The sequence below is a fragment of the Triticum aestivum genome, chromosome 7B, assembly GCF_018294505.1.
Source record: "Triticum aestivum cultivar Chinese Spring chromosome 7B, IWGSC CS RefSeq v2.1, whole genome shotgun sequence".
Taxonomy (NCBI): Eukaryota; Viridiplantae; Streptophyta; class Magnoliopsida; order Poales; family Poaceae; genus Triticum; species Triticum aestivum.
Window position 1 is genome coordinate 646,413,154 of NC_057813.1, and position 16,662 is coordinate 646,429,815.

A 16,662-nucleotide genomic window follows, 5' to 3' on the forward strand; every position below is an offset into this window, starting at 1 on the left:
CAAAACCGGCGGATCTCGGGTAGGGGGTCCCGAACTATGCGTCTAGGCGGATGGTAACAGGAGACGAGGGACACGATGTTTTTACCCAGGTTCGGGCCCTCTTGATGGAGGTAAAACCCTACGTCCTGCTTGATTAATATTGATGATGTGGGTTACAAGAGTAGATCTACCACGAGATCAAGGAGGATAAACCCTAGAAGCTAGCCTATGGTATGATTGTTGTTCGTCCTATGGACTAAGGCCATCCGGTTTATATAGACACCGGATAGGGCTAGGGTTACACAGAGTCGGTTACAAAGGTAGGAGATCTACATATCCGTATCGCCAAGCTTGCCTTCCACGCCAAGGAAAGTCCCATCCGGACACGGGATGAAGTCTTCAATCTTGTATCTTCATAGTCTTGGCGTCCGGCCGATGATGATAGTTCGGCTATCCGGACACCCCCTAGTCCGGAACTCCCTCAGTAGCCCCTGAACCAGGCTTCAATGACGACGAGTCCGGCGCGTGTATTGTCTTCGGCATTGCAAGGCGGGTTCCTCCTCCGAATAATTTATAGAAGATCATGAACACCAGGATAGTGTCCGGCTCTGCAAAAATAGATTCCACATACCACCGTAGAGAGAATAATATTACACAAGATCAATTTGCTGACATATTCTGCGGCGTGATGTCACACCACTTCCAAGCCTTTACTCAAATTGTTTTTATTGTTCCACCTCAGCGTGTTTAGCGAAGCGGTTTCCTTGGCACGTCTTGTCGAAGCAGAGATCGTGTTCCCCTTATTCCGGGATTCCCATCAATACGGACGTGGGTAACCCAACCGCGCCCGTCGCCACGCCCCCTCCATCGAAGGAGGGTTCCAAACGGTCACGGGGACGGCTCTTGGTATTCTTCCTCTTTATAATGAGACCAAGGCCCGTTCTTTTTATTCAATCCTCTATCGAATCCGCCCCTCTCCCCGAGTTCCAACACCTAGGGCTCCAAATTTGGGTACCTTCGATCTTCGACAATGTCCGGTCCTGACCTACGAGGCTGGTGGATGCCTTCCTCCGTAACGGAAGAGGACGTGCTAAAGCTGAGAGACGCCAGGTACTTAACCTACGAGATTTCGCATAGGCTGCCTGCCCGAGGGCAAGTTACCCCAACTCCGAGCCCGGCGAGAGCGTCGTGTTCATGTCTCACCTCCATCGGGGTTTAGGCTTCCCGATGGATCCCTTCGTGAGGGGGCTCATGTTTTACTATGGGCTGGAATTCCACGACTTGGCTCCGGAGTCCATCCTCCATATCTCATCATTCATTGTCGTCTGCGAAGCCTTCCTCCGCACTACCCCTCACTTCGGCTTGTGGCTCAAAACCTTCAACGTGGAGCCGAAGATGATTGAGGGGCGTCAGGCAGAGTGTGGCGGGGCGGTTATAAGCAAGAGGGCCGAAGCTCCATGGCCCAGGGGCTCTTTCCAGGAGGAGCTCGACTTGTGGCAACAGGAGTGGTTTTATATCACCGCTCCCCGGGGCAGCAGGCAGAAGCCGCCGCCCGTCTTTCGCTCGGGCCCTCCACAACAGCTGGCATCATGGGTCAACAAGGGGCGTGACTGGGGGCCGCCCAAAGACGTCCCCCTGTTGCAGGACCGGATTCGAGGCCTCCAAGTAAGGGAGATCAATCTGGTCGCAGTGGTACAGGTCATGTTGATCCGGCGCCTACTGCCCTGCAAACGTCGCCCCCTCCACCTGTGGGAATTTAATCCGGAGGGGCCACGAGCTCTTCAACACTTCATGGGTTTGACACCCATGGAGATGTATAAACTGTTCTTCGAATCGCAAGAGACGCATCCGGAATTGACCGAGGACGCTGGCCTAAGCTGCAATCGCCCGGATACTCAAGTAAGTAGCCCTGTGTCCGGACACACCATCCATTTATTTACCGTGAGCTTGCCTTTTAACCAGCTTTCCCTGGACAGTAGTGGATAGCGCAAGCAAAACTGATACGGTGTCCGGCCCCCCTCCGTGAGACCATGCAGGATCCCGTGTTAATCAAAATGTTGGAGGTTGCACCTTCGAATGAGGGCGAAGGGGGGCACGGGGAAACTGTCACCTCTGCCAAGGAGGTTTTTAGGAAGGGAGGAATCGAGAGTCCCTCCTTCCAGGGGGAGAAGAGGACCGCTTCCGAAGACCCGGAGGCCAAGGCCTCAAAGCGGGGAAAGAAATCTGTACCGGAAGGTCCTGCGCCGGGAAGAGCCCCGACCGTACTGTCTCCTCGGAGGAATCAGCCCTTTATCGAGCCGTAAGTAAAAAGGGGGATTTTATAATTATTAGACACCCCTGCTTAATGTCTAAAGGTAACCGAAGTTTTTACCTTGTAGTTCGGATCTCAGCCCATCTCAGCACAGCTCATCTTCGGGAGACCTTCGTCCGGAGATGATGGAGAGCGAAATGCCTCCATCTGCCGCCCCATCGCACGGGGCGGACGACCCTGAGGTGTCGTTGTGGAGAGTCTCCCCGAGTCCGGCGGGGCCGGAGAGTTCGGCACCCATTGGAGTACGACCGGTGGAGCTGCAGGATGTGCTTAAGAGGGCGTCCATCTCAGAAGATCACCGCACATTAATGGGTAATGTGATTGAGAGGATCTCGTCCACCGAAAGCGGGTTGTATGAGGCCATCGGAAGTTTACTGACGGGATTTGAGGTACGCAAAAAATGACATACCTGTTGACAGTTTTGCACATGAAGTGCGCCCTGTATAGTAGCCCCTGAGACTTGGTATGCTGTCGAAAACGGCAGCATGCCTAGGATCCTAATCTCAGTTATTAACTGTCACCTTTCCTATGCAGGTGGAGGAACGTTCGGTGGCCAGCCGGACGGATGGATTCGCCAAGCTGAAGAAGCAACTCGACGCTGCAGATGCGGACATCTCGCTTGTCAATAAACGACTTGATGAGTCACAAGGTATGTGATTGCGCCGCGGTCGCTTAGTAAGGGAGCTGATGCCCATTCCTTACAAGTTGTATGCTTGATGCAGATGGTGCTGCTGCTGTGGAAGACCTTCGAGCTGAACTTGCTCGGCCCAAGGAGCAAGCCAGAAAAAGCGAGGCGGCTGCCTTGAAGGCAGCGGAAGAGCTAGAAGCCGAGAAGGCTGCTAAATGCCGAAGCAGGGAGGAGATGGCCGGAATGGCAATGAAATTAAAAGTTGCTACCGACCGCCTGGAGGTTCTTGAAGGAGAACGCCGAGCGGAGCAAGAGGACCTGAAGAAGGCCGATGCCGAAGCCAAGGATGCCCGTAGTGCGATGCGGGCTATGAAGGAGGAACTGCGTCAGGTCGGAGACATTGTGGCTGGAAAGCCCTTTATGCTGCGTAGGAAGTTCACGGGTCCGAAGTATGCTCAGCTGGGCCGATTATACGGTGCGGAGGATCCTTATCTGGACTTGGCGGCGAGTGCGGCTGACGCAGTCGTGCACTTTCGAAGCCAGGAGGATCATGAAATGGAAGAGCTTTTCTGGTCTCAATTCCATATCCGGAGCATCCACTTCCGTTGAGTGATCGGCTGGTTGAGTGAGCTGAGCTGAATAGATTGTCCGGACTGGCCATGATGGATGTGGTCACTCATCTGTGGCCGAAAAGGCCCAAGCCGAAGAGTTATTTTGGCTTGTTGCAGCAATTCCTTGGGGCAGTGCCGCATATTAAGGCGATGAAGCGGTCGGCATGCATAGAAGGTGCACGGATGGCTCTCGCCCGTGGTAAAACATACTGGGCGGAGATGGATGCCACCGCTGTTGCATACCGGGGTTCGGACAAAAGCCGATTCCCCACCGAGCATTACTTTGAGGAAGTCCTGCAGGGCGCTCGTATAATAGAGTCGCAGTGTTCGAAAGATGTTATGTTTGAATGACATGTATGATTTCTAAGATCATGTTTATAATGCAATGACTTTTTATACTTGTGTGTTCAAGTATTGAACTATCTCCTGTGCGGCCATATATATATATATACATATATATATATATATATATATATATATATATATATATATATATGTATGTATATATATATATATGTATATGTATAATCTGAAAGATGGCAGTCTTTGGCTTCAGCCCCCACACACATGGTGCGGGGGTGTTTGCAAAAAGAAAATCGCTTCTTCACACTTAATCCAACGTCTTGGTCCTTTTAAGGAGGTGATAGCGTAGCAAACTAGGCAACCAGACTATAATGCTTTATCACTTTCACTTAGCCATAGGAGCTCGAATGTGGGGCTACTATATAGCCCCTGATGGCACCGCGCTTCTCCGAACTCGGGGCGCGTATGTTCCTGACCGGGAAGCGGTCCTTCGTCAAAGCGGAGGAATTCTAAACATTCCAATGGTCGATCGAGTGGTTGACCAGTCTCTCGCTATATCATGACAGTCAGTTTTTGGCTTTCTCTACTGAGGTGCTCTCCCGGCCGAACCGGGGCACAATCGCAGTAGTTCTCCTGGTGCCGCGTTAGCCGATGATACGGAACGTAAGGCAGCAAAACACAGGAGCTGGGCAAACCCAACATTTGACCAAAGACATGATTCGGAGCTGATGCATATAAGGCCTAACTCGAGACGCCGAACACTCCCTGAGGTGTTCGGTCTTTATGATATTGGGCCGAACAAAGCCCTAAGCCCCTAGTATCCAGGTACAGGTGGGAACTTCTGACGCGGCCGATGCCAAAACGCCAACCTCCTCCTCGGCTCTGGTAGGAAACCGGGGGATGTGTATCAACAAGAGACAGTAAGAAAGGTTGACGCATGGTCTTAATCTAAAAAGAATCCTTGCAACGGGTCCCTACTGCACGTCTGCGCATGTGTCTCCGTTGTGCTGTATCCTGGACGGGTGTAGCACATGCTTCATCTGTAAAAGAGAAGGACTTAGTTTCTAAGAAATATCGTGCAAAAATTGTATTAAAATAAAGTATAATTTGGAAGATGAAGAAAGTTGAGCTTTATTGGCTTTCATCATTTATGCGCGCGGCCCCCTAAAAAAAGGGGTATGTGGCTGTGAAGCCCCTTGTTAGCTTACGCCGGACTTGTCTAACCATGTTCGAGGTCTAAATGACCTGTTTTTCAGGGACTTTGACCTGCAAGGTCTGATTAATGTGTGGCTGTCGAAGCAGTCGCACATTCTTTGTGGTCGAGGGACACTCAGAGTTGTGAGATTATGCCACGTGGACCGGGCATTTCTAAGCGTAAGAGACGCGTAATGTTGTATTGCATTAAAGCAGGTGAAAGCTTCGCGCCCCAGTAGCGCTTAAGGGCTACTGTTAAATGGGGCGATAGAGAGTGAGCATTTCGCGATGGAGGTTGTCGGATGAACCGAACACGACCTCTAGTGGTACAGAGCCTATAAAATTGGCTTAAAAGGCCTGGCGTCACTCCTTTGAAGGAAGTGCTGCTATAGCAAATTTTGGTGGGTTCTATCCCCAGTCTGCGGACGGTGTCCTGGTATAGCAGGTGTCGCGCTGCGTGTTATCACGTGAAGTGAGTTCACTGTTTTGACTTCTAGTGGGAAAGTCTTTTGGTTTCCGGAGCGCTGCTTTTGGGTTTCGTCACTTTCACCTGGTGTGTCGAGCCCCTTGTGTTCGGCGTTAAGTCAGCTGGACTGCTTGAAGACCCAACAATCTCTGTGGGTATGGTTTGCAGGCTTCCCGTAGGTACCATGTATTTGGCATAGTCTGTCCAGAATCTTGTTTAGGTTGGATACCTCGTCACTGTTGTCCTTGAGGAGCAGTGTTTTGTTGTTCGGCCAAGAGCTTTTGAATCTGGCGTTGACCGCCGTACTATTTGGGCCATTTTCCTTATTCTGGTGCTGATCTTTTCTGCGTCGTGATTTCCCATTTCCATCCCTGATTTCAGATGTACTCGGGTCGCTGGTGCTGCATCTAGCCAGCCAGCTGTCTTCCCCTGCGCAAAAGCGTGTCATGAGGCTTGTTAGTGCGGCCATTGTTCTTGGTTTTTCTTGGCCGAGGTGTCTGGCGAGCCATTCGTCTCGGACGTTGTGTTTAAAGGCTGCTAAGGCTTCAGCGTCCGGACACTCGACTATTTGGTTCTTTTTAGTGAGGAACCTGTTCCAGAATTTGCGTGCTGATTCTCTGGGCTATTGAGTTATGTGACTTAAATCATCTGCATCCGGAGGCCGGACATAAGTCCCCTGAAAATTTGCTCGAAACGCATCCTCAAGCTCTTCCCAACTTCCAATCGTATTTTATGGGAGGCTTTTAAGCCAATGTCGAGCCGGCCCTTTGAGCTTGAGGGGTAGGTATTTTATGGCATGGAGATCGTCTCCTCTTCCCATATGTATGTGTAGGATATAATCCTCAATCCAGACTCCGGGGTCTGTTGTTCCATCGTATGCCTCTATGTTTACGGGTTTGAATCCCGCTGGAAATCCATGATCCAGTACCTCGTCGGTAAAACATAGTGGGTGTGCGGCGCCCCTGTATTTGGGTGTGCCGTTGTCTTCAAATGCTCGGCTGGTCGTGTTACTTCCTGGGGTCTTCTTTTTTGGCCCATAAATAGACCTGGCCGGGTTATCCTTTTTCTGAGGATCTTTATGCTGATCGTGTGCCGGCTTGAGTGCGGCGCCCCTTGTTGCTCTTGGCCTGTCATCTGGTCGTCTATCCGGCCAGGCGGCTTCTTTCTTTTTTGACTGCGGGGGCTCTAAGGCCTCCTCCTCAAATTCGGGCAATAGCTTGCGCTTCGGGTAGCTCTGTGTCTGGTGACTAGTGCCATATTTATCTGCGGTGTTGAGTACTTTGCTCCATCTCATTCTGAGTGCGTCCTCCACTGTTTTGAGCTTCCGCTTTTGCTTCTTCAAACTTCTTGCAGTGGCGACGAGCCTTTTATGAAGATTCATATGCTCTGGTGATGTGAGATGATCGTCGCCGGGGATGGGTTGCTTGTCCAGTTCATGTCCAGCTGGCTGCTTGTTGACGTGTGCGTCGTCCACTGCTTCGCCCTGCTCTAGGGCCGGGTCCGTATGGGTGCCGTTTTTGTCGATGCCGGTCTTCGGGTGGCGCTTGCGTCGCCGCTTTGTTTGTTTGTTGGGGGAGTTGTCCTTCGCTACGTCCCGTTTTTCCTCATTGTCGCTTCCTTTTGGTGTGTCCACCATGTATACGTTGTGAGCTGGGGTGGCTTTCCCGTGCCCGTTAGGCGCTGGTTCTTGGTCGTCTCCGGCATCGTCATCCATACCGTCGATGTCTTCGGAGTCGTAGTCTAGCATGTCGGTTAGATCGTCGACAGCGGCTACCAAGTGGGTGGTGGGTGGGCTTTGAATTTCTTCGTCGTCCGCATCCCAACCTTCCTGACCGCAGTCCGGCCAGAGCTCTCCTGATAACGAGAGATACTTTAGCAAACTCAAGATGTCGCCGAAAGGTGTGTGTTGAAAGATGTCCACTGCGGTGAATTCCATGATCGGCACCCAATCGGATTTGATCGGGGAGGGCACGGGGGGTTCAGAGTCCGGCGAGGAGTCCGGCACCTCGGAGTCACGAGCTTCATGGGGGACAAGATCGGTGTTCGGCTCTATCGCCGTAGAGGTTGCAGCCCCCGAGGCGGTGTCTAGCCATCCATCCTTGGTCTGCGCAGCCGGCTCCGAGTCGAAGATAAGAGCGGGTTCGAGCGCGGCCTCCAGGGTACTGTCCGGCTGGAGAGCTAAATCATGCCCATCTTGACAGTACGGCACGCTCGGCTGTGACTCGAATCCGTCGAGGATCAAGTCCCCGCGGATGTCAGCCGTGAAGTTCAAACTTCCAAATCTGACCTGACGGCCAGGGGCGTAGCCTTCGATCTGCTCCAGCTGGCCAAGCGAATTGGCCCGCAGTGTGAAGCCGCCGAATATGAAGATCTGTGCGGGGAGGAAGGTCTCACCCTGGACTGCATCGTCGTTGATGATCGAAGAAGCCATCGAGCCTATCGGTGACGACACAGAGGAACTCTCAATGAAAGCACCAATGTCGGTGTCAAAACCGGCGGATCTCGGGTAGGGGGTCCCGAACTATGCGTCTAGGAGGATGGTAACAGGAGACGAGGGACACGATGTTTTTACCCAGGTTCGGGCCCTCTTGATGGAGGTAAAACCCTACGTCCTGCTTGATTAATATTGATGATGTGGGTTACAAGAGTAGATCTACCACGATATCAAGGATGCTAAACCCTAGAAGCTAGCCTATGGTATGATTGTTGTTCATCCTATGGACTAAGGCCATCCGATTTATATAGACCCCGGAGAGGGCTAGGGTTACACAGAGTCGGTTACAAAGGTAGGAGATCTACATATCCGTATCGCCAAGCTTGCCTTCCATGCCAAGGAAAGTCCCATCCGGACACGGGATGAAGTCTTCAATCTTGTATCTTTATAGTCTTGGAGTCTGGCCGATGATGATAGTTCGGCTATCCGGACACTCCCTAGTCCGGAACTCCCTCAGGCACCCTCTGTACTGTGGATTTTACAGGGTCCGTTGAGCCATCCCTCCAGTACGGTTCCGTGCCCTTTAGGGGGTTTTTGCTTTTTGGTTTTTAACCCAGGTGCTTGAGTATGACGCACCCTTTTATTTCGGACTGGGGTTGTATTCAGGGCCGGATTGTCCCAAAACCTGGTTTCGGTTTTCTAGGCACTCTCCATTGCACAGTATTTTTGTACAATGGTTGCTAGGCCGGTGAAGCGTGTAACTTCGCGACGACTTATGGCGTTTGTGATTCCCTTGTCCGTGAAATTGTTGCAAAAAATTGAAATCACGCTTTCTTCATGGTAGTCCTTTATCCTGTTCATAACCAGGAGGAATCTGGCCCAGTAATGATGTACTATTTCATCGGGCTCTTGCCGTATTTGAGATAGATCCCTTATGTTTGGGTGGGCGGGTGGAATTAAGTTCGGAACCCCGCCCGATCTGAGGCTCAAAGGCCAAGAAGTTTCCGGATTTGGAAGCTTGGTTTGTTGGATGCCTTCCAACAAATCTGGTCTGGTGCCTGACTTTAGGTTCAGTATTTGATTGAGGTCCGTCCCTCCGCGGGAATCCGGCATGGAGGGATCGGGAATCCGGACATAGCTGGTTTTTAACATAGAAGAAGAGTCACCGCATTGTTCCTCTACCACGACAACGTGGTGGGTAGCCTGGGGAGAGTTAATTTCTCTCAGATCGGTTTTAAGCCCAATCTGATCGTAGTCTGTAGCGACTCCCAGGGCGGCGATGCGATCCAAGAGCTCGTTCACGGAGGAGAGCTCCATCGGATCTAGCTGCTCGGCGAATTGCGAGCTGACGTGAAGATCGCTTTTGATGACCTGAGAGGTCATCGTCGGAGCGGTGGCCGAACAGGCGGTCATAAGAAAACCACCTAGCCGGATAGTTTGGCCGGCGGCCAAAGCTCCCTTGACGACGGTGTCGTCTTTAAAGAAGGGAAAAGGCATCCTTCCTGATTGCGACGGCACAGAGGAACTCTCAATGAAAGCACCAATGTCGGTGTCAAAACAGGTGGATCTCGGGTAGGGGGTCCCAAACTGTGCGTCTAGGCGGCTGGTAACAGGAGACAAGGGACATGATGTTTTACCCAGGTTCGGGCCCTCTTGATGGAGGTAAAACCCTACGTCCTGCTTGATTAATATTGAAGATGTGTGTTACAAGAGTAGATCTACCATGAGATCGAGGAGGCTAAACCCTAGAAGCTAGCCTATGGTATGATTGTTGTTCATCCTACGGACTAAAGCCATCCGGTTTATATAGACACCGGAGAGGGCTAGGGTTACATAGAGTCGATTACAATGGTAGGAGATCTACATATCGCCAAGCTTGCCTTCCACGCCAAGGAAAGTCCCATCCGGACACGGGACGAAGTCTTCAATCTTGTATCTTTATAGTCTTGGAGTCCGGCCGATGACGATAGTTCGGCTATCCGGACACCCCCTAGTCCAAGACTCCCTCAGGGCCGGACCCCTCTCCCCTTCCCCTATATATAGTGGGGGTTTTGGGGCTGCCAAGAGCATGAGTTTTTCCTCTCCCTGGCACAGCCTTACCCCTCTCCCTCCTCGTCTCTCGCAGTGCTTGGCAAAGCCCTGCTGGAGTGCCACACTCCTCCATCACCACCACGCCGTTGTGCTACTGCTGGATGGAGTCTTCCCCATCCTCTCCCTCTCTCCTTGCTGGATCAAGGCATGGGAGACGTCACTGGGCTGCACGTGTGTTGAACGTGGAGGTGCCGTCCGTTCGACACTAGGATCTTCGATGATTTTGATCACGATGAGTACGACTCCCTCAACCCCGTTCTCTTGAACGCTTCCGCTCGCGATCTACAAGGGTATGTAGATGCACTCCTCTCTCTCGTTGCTAGTCTCTCCATAGATAGATCTTGGTGACTTGTAGGAAAATTTTGAATTTCTGCTACGTTCCCCAACACTTGTCTCCTATGGTCCTAGGACCATGGAGGCGCGATGAATCCCATTCCTTGCCAGCAGGATGGCTCGGTTTTTAGGTATTTTTATGAGTTTAGTTAGGGTTTGTGCCATGATTATGAAGGCGAGGCGGTGGCGGCATTCTGAAGATGGAATAAGGTTCTCCCCGCCCAGCCCCCGTCACGGTGATGCTTCTAGCGTCGTCAGAGGGCGTGCGGAGGTATGTGGGGTGGATAGCGAGCTACTCGACTCGTTAAGCTCGTGCTTGTTAGCCTCAACATGTTAATATTAACGAGCAGAAAACCTTGCTTGGCTCGGTTTTCTTGAAGCTCGTTAAACTCGCGAGCGCTCGTTAACAGATTATCTGTTATGGTCTATATGATGAGTGTGTAGATATGGTGACTACAAAAGGAAATGCACTAGTTGTTGCCTCCTATCTAGATTAGATTCATGAGCTGCAGTGAGACAAAAATTTTGTCACGTGAGATGAAAATATGTGATGTGTTGTTACTAACGAGTTCAATGAGCTACTCATGAAATTCGGTAGCTCATTCATTAAGCTCGTTAAGTTTAATCAGCTGAAATTGATGATTGGCTCTAGTCACTAAGATGCGAGCCATGAGCTTAATGAGCCGAACTATCGAGCACTCATTAAGATTGCGAGCTAGGTTGGCAGCCCTAAAGGTAAGTCACCGGCAGATTCCGTGGGATCATGTAGGTGTTTGTCTTTGGTGGATCAGCTTGGATCCAATCTTCGTCCCTCTGTGTCTGTGTATCTGCAGGTTGCATCCTTCCGATCTACGCTTCTATTTTTCGGTGGCAGTTGATGTTCTGGTGCGTTGGTCCTATGTGGCCTTAGCACGACGACTTCCGGACTGTCAACTACAAAAATGTTTGCCCAGATTCGATGAGGGAGGGGTGATGATGACGGCGCCCCTTCGGCTCGCTCCAGTGCTTCTAGTCGTCGCTAGGTGGTGCATAGACTTGATGTAACTTTTACTTCTGGTGTTCTTTGTACTACCTTGACAGTTCATGTATATATCATATTTTTTCATGAAAATAAATAAATATAATATGAAAGTTAATTTCGTGATGAATCTAATGATATTTGATTTTTTGAATTTATATTGGTTTGATATTGCGAATGTTGATATGTTTTAATATATAATGTTGGCCAAACTTTAAAGGATTTGATTTGATAAATCTTATTTGCGGACCAAAAAGAAACAGAAGAAGCACATGCTAAGATTTTCCACTTGTTAATTTTGTTTTCATGGCACATCGAGGATGACATTGTACGGTATAAATGAGAATCATGTGCAAATATTCATTTCTGGACATGGGCTCATCTGCACTCAGTGAACAGTAAAATCCAAAAATAAAGAAAAATTCAAAAAATATAGAATATTTTTTCCAACCAAGACTCTTAAATGCATGATGTCCGAGCAAAATTTCAGTGTGTTCGAACATCTGAGCAACTCTTGGCAAAAAAGAAGAAATCGGTCTAAAACAGCGCGTGAACATTAACTGTCTCAATAACCCCAATTTTGTTTTTTGTTTTTTTCTCAAAGCTACCCAAATGTTCACACATCATCAAATTTGGCATGGATATCACGCACTCAAACATCTTTCAAGTAACTAGAGAGTTCTTGTTATTACAACTCTCTACTTCACCTCACTGGCGCAAGTTGCATGTGCGAGCAGCCACGAGGTCCAATCCGGGTTTGTGATGGGCTTCGATACAGATCCAATCCTGCTTCATGCAATGTTGCGGCACGTACAGGGCGGGGGCGGTTGGTTTTATATCTGGGCAACTCTACCTGAAGTGTACGTTTGTACGAAAAATCGTGTTGGTGGGCGGAGAGCCTCCTCGTCCGCTTCTCCTATGCCTCCACCGAATCCATCCCTCTCTCCACTGAAATGATATTTATTGAAGCGGTTACACTAGTAGAAAACAGGGCTTCGGTCCAGGCCTGAAGAGGGTATTAATCCCGGTTCACCTACGAACCGGGATCAATGGACACATTAGTCCCGGTTCGTGAGGCCAGGGGGACGGCTGGGTCTCGGGGGTCATTGATCCTGGTTCGTCTGGCCCCCTTTGTTGCCGGTTCCAGATAGGAACCGAGATCAATGGGCCTCATTCCTGGCCCACAACCTTTAGTCTCGATTTGTGTCTAAAATTGGGACCAAATGTGGTCCTTTAGTCCCGGTTTTAGTCACAAACCGGGACTAAAGAGAGGCCTATATATACCGATTGCCCGCAAGCAGAGCAGTTCACTGCTCTGTTTTATTTATCGGTCGTGGGAGAGCTTTGTGGTGCTCTAGCTCACCTCCTATGCACATGAGGTGTTCGATGAAATGCCCGAGCCACACTTAAGCTTTCTCCTCTCGAAGCTACTTGTCCAAACTCAATTTTCCTCAAGATTTGTCTAGGTTTGACAGACCGTCCTGTCCCATCCCCGTCCTCACCGCCTCGATCACCCGCGCCGATCTCGTCGCCGGCACCAACGTGGTGAGCCTCTTGTTCTTATCTTCTTTCTAAAAGAAAAAAATGATGTTCTATTAATTTGGTTTTAATGTGATGATGAACTTCTATTAATTTGGTCACTTCTCTATTAATGATGTTCTGTAATGGTTTTTGCAACACTTAATTATATATAACACACGTTGATGAATCGGCAATGGATGTACGGTGACATACGCACCTCCGAGTACATTAAGGGTGTGCATTATTTTCTCGAAGTGGCTGAGGCAAACAAGCAGAATGGTTTTAGGTGTTTTCCATGACCTATTTGTGAGAATACGAAGTCTTACTCTAACCGGAAAACCCTTCACATCCACCTGCTTGAGAAGGGTTTCATGCCACACTATAATGTTTGGACCAAGCATGGAGAAAGAGGGGTTATGATGGAAGACAACGAAGAAGAAGAGGATGATGACAACTATGTGCCTCCTGAATACGATGATGCTGCAACGGGGGAAGCTGAAGATCAAGAGGAATCAGATGATGTGCCCGATGATAATCTTCGCCGGGTCATTGTTGATGAAAAGAGACAATGCGAAAATGAAAAGGAGAAGTTGAAGTTCGATCACATGTTAGAGGATCACAAAATGGGTTGTACCCCAATTGCGAAGATGGCAACACAAAGCTCGGTACCACACTGGAATTGCTGCAATGGAAGGCAGACAATGATGTATCTGACAAAGCATTTGAGAAGCTACTAAAAATATTGAAGAAGAAGATTCCAAAGATAACGAATTGCCCGAAATTACGTACAGAGCAAAGAAGGTGGTATGCCCTCTAGGATTGGAGGTGCAGAAGATCCATGCATACCCTAATGACTACATCCTCTGCCGAGGTGTGTACGAGGATTTGAACGCATGCCCAATATGCGGTGCATTGCGGTATAAGATATGCGGTGCGAAGCCCCAGGAAGAGGGTCCATGCCAAGGTGATGTGGTATCCTCCTATAAAACCACGGTTGAAAGGTCTGTTCAGAAACAAAGAGCATGCCAAGTGAATGCGATGGCACAAAAAAGGACCGTAAGAAAGACGGGAAGTTGAGAGCAGCCGCGGACAGGTCACAGTGGAGAAAAATCGAGAGAAAGTGGGGGGACTTGCAGGTGATGCAAGGAACGTATGGTTTGGTTTAAGCGCGGATGACATCATAGCACCTGGCCCGTGACTTTATGTATATATAACCTTCCTCCTTGGCTGTGCATGAAGCAGAAGTTCATTATGATGCCAGTGCTCATCCAAGGCCCTAAGCAACCCGGCAATGACATTGATGTGTACCTAAGGCCATTAGTTGAAGAACTTTTACAGCTACGGAATGGAAAAGGTGTACGTGTGTGGGATGAGCAAGACAAGCAGAAATTTAACCTACATGCATTTCTGTTTGTAACCATCAATGGTTGGCCTACTCTCAGTAACCTTTCAGGACAAACAAAAAAGGGATACCACGCATGCACGCATTATTTAGCTGACAGCGAAAGTATATATTTGGACAAATGCAGGAAGAATGTGTACCTTGGGCATCGTCGATTTCTTCCAACCAACCATCAATGTCGAAAGAAAGGTAAGCATTTCAAAGGAGAGGCAGATTACCAGAAGAAGCCCGCCATCCATACTGGTGATCACATACTTGCTATGGTCAATGATTTACAAGTAATATTTCGAAAGGGTCCCGACGGACTAACTATTTCGAATGACGTTGAGGGGCACGCACCAATGTGGAAGAAGAAATCTATATTTTGGGATACTGGAAAGACCTAGTGGTCCGCTCTGCAATCGCCGTGATGCATGTGACAAAGAATCTTTGCGTGAACCTGCTAGGCTTCTTGGGCGTGTATGGGAAGACAACAGATACACCAGAGGCACGACAAGACCAGCAACGTGTGCACGAAAAAGATGACATGCTTTCAAAGCAGTATGAAGGTCCTGCCAGATATGCTCTTGCCAAAGAAAAGAAGGAAATCTTCTTTGAACGCCTGCTCAGTATGAAGGTCCTGTCTGGCTTCTCATAGAACATAAAGGGAATAATAAATATGGCAGAGAAAAAGTTTCAGAACCTAAAGTCTCATGACTGCCATGTGATTATGACACAACTGCTTCCGGTTGCATTGAGGGGGCTTGAGGGAGTCCTGGACTAGGGGGTGTTCAGATAGCCGAACTATCATCATTGGCCAGACTCCAAGACTATGAAGATACAAGATTGAAGACTTCGTCCCGTGTCCGGATGGGACTTTCCTTGGCGTGGAAGGCATGCTTGGTGATACGGGTATGTAGATCTCCTACCACTGTAACCGACTCTGTGTAACCCTAGCCCTCTCCGGTGTCTATATAAACCGGATGGTTTTAGTCTGTAGGACGAACAACAATCATACCATAGGCTAGCTTCTAGGGTTTAGCCTCCTTGATCTCATGGTAGATCTACTCTTTAATACCCACATCATCAATATCAATCAAGCAGGACGTAGGGTTTTACCTCCATCAAGAGGGCCCGAACCTGGGTAAAACATCGTGTCCCTTGTCTCCTGTTACCATCCGCCTAGACGCATAGTTCGAGACCCCCTACCCGAGATCCGCCAGTTTTGACACTGACATTGGTGCTTTCAATGAGAGTTCCTCCGTGCCGTCGCAATCAGGAGGGATGCCTTTTCCCGTCTTTAAAGACGGCGCCGTTGTCAAGGGAGCTTTGGCCACCGGCCAAACTATCCGGCCAGGCGGTTTTCTTATGACCGCCAGTTCGGCCACCGCTCCGACAATGACCTCTTAGGTCATCAAAAGCGATCTTCACGTCAACTCAGAATTCGCCGAGCAGCTAGATCCGATGGAGCTCTCCTCCATAAATGAGCTCTTGGATCGCATCACCGCCCTGGGAGTCGCTACAGACAATGATGAGATTGGGGTTAAAACCGATCTGAGAGAAATTAACTCTCCCCAGGTGAGGGAGTCCTGGACAAGGGGGTGTCCGGATAGCCGGACTATCATCATCGGCCGGACTCCAAGACTATGAAGATACAAGATTGAAGACTTCGTCCCGTGTCCGGATGAGACTTTCCTTGGTGTGGAAGGCAAGCTTGGCGATACGGATATGTAGATCTCCTACCATTGTAACCGACTCTATGTAACCCTAGCCCTCTCTGGTGTCTATATAAACCGGATGGCTTTAGTCCATAGGACGAACAACAATCATACCATAGGCTAGCTTCTAGGGTTTAGCCTCCTTGATCTCGTGGTAGATCTACTCTTGTAACACACATCATCAATATTAATCAAGCAGGACGTAGGGTTATACCTCCATCAAGAGGGCCCGAACCTGGGTAAAACATCGTGTCCCTTGTCTCCTGTTACCATCCACCTAGACGCACAGTTCGGGACCCCCTACCCAAGATCCGTCGGTTTTGACACCGACATTGGTGCTTTCATTGAGAGTTCCTCTGTGCCGTCGCAATCAGGAAGGATGCCTTCTCCCGTCTTTAAAGACGGCGCCGTCGTCAAGGGAGCTTTGGCCGCCGGCCAAACTATCCGGCTAGGTGGTTTTCTTATGACAGCTTGTCCGGCCACCGCTCCGACAATGACCTCTCAGGTCATCAAAAGCGATCTTCACGTCAGCTCGGAATTCGCCGAGCAGCTAGATCCGATGGAGCTCTCCTCCGTAAACGAGCTCTTGGATCGCATCGCCGCCCTGGGAGTCGCTACAGACTACGATCAGATTGGGCTTAAAACCGATCTGAGAGAAATTAACTCTCCCCAGG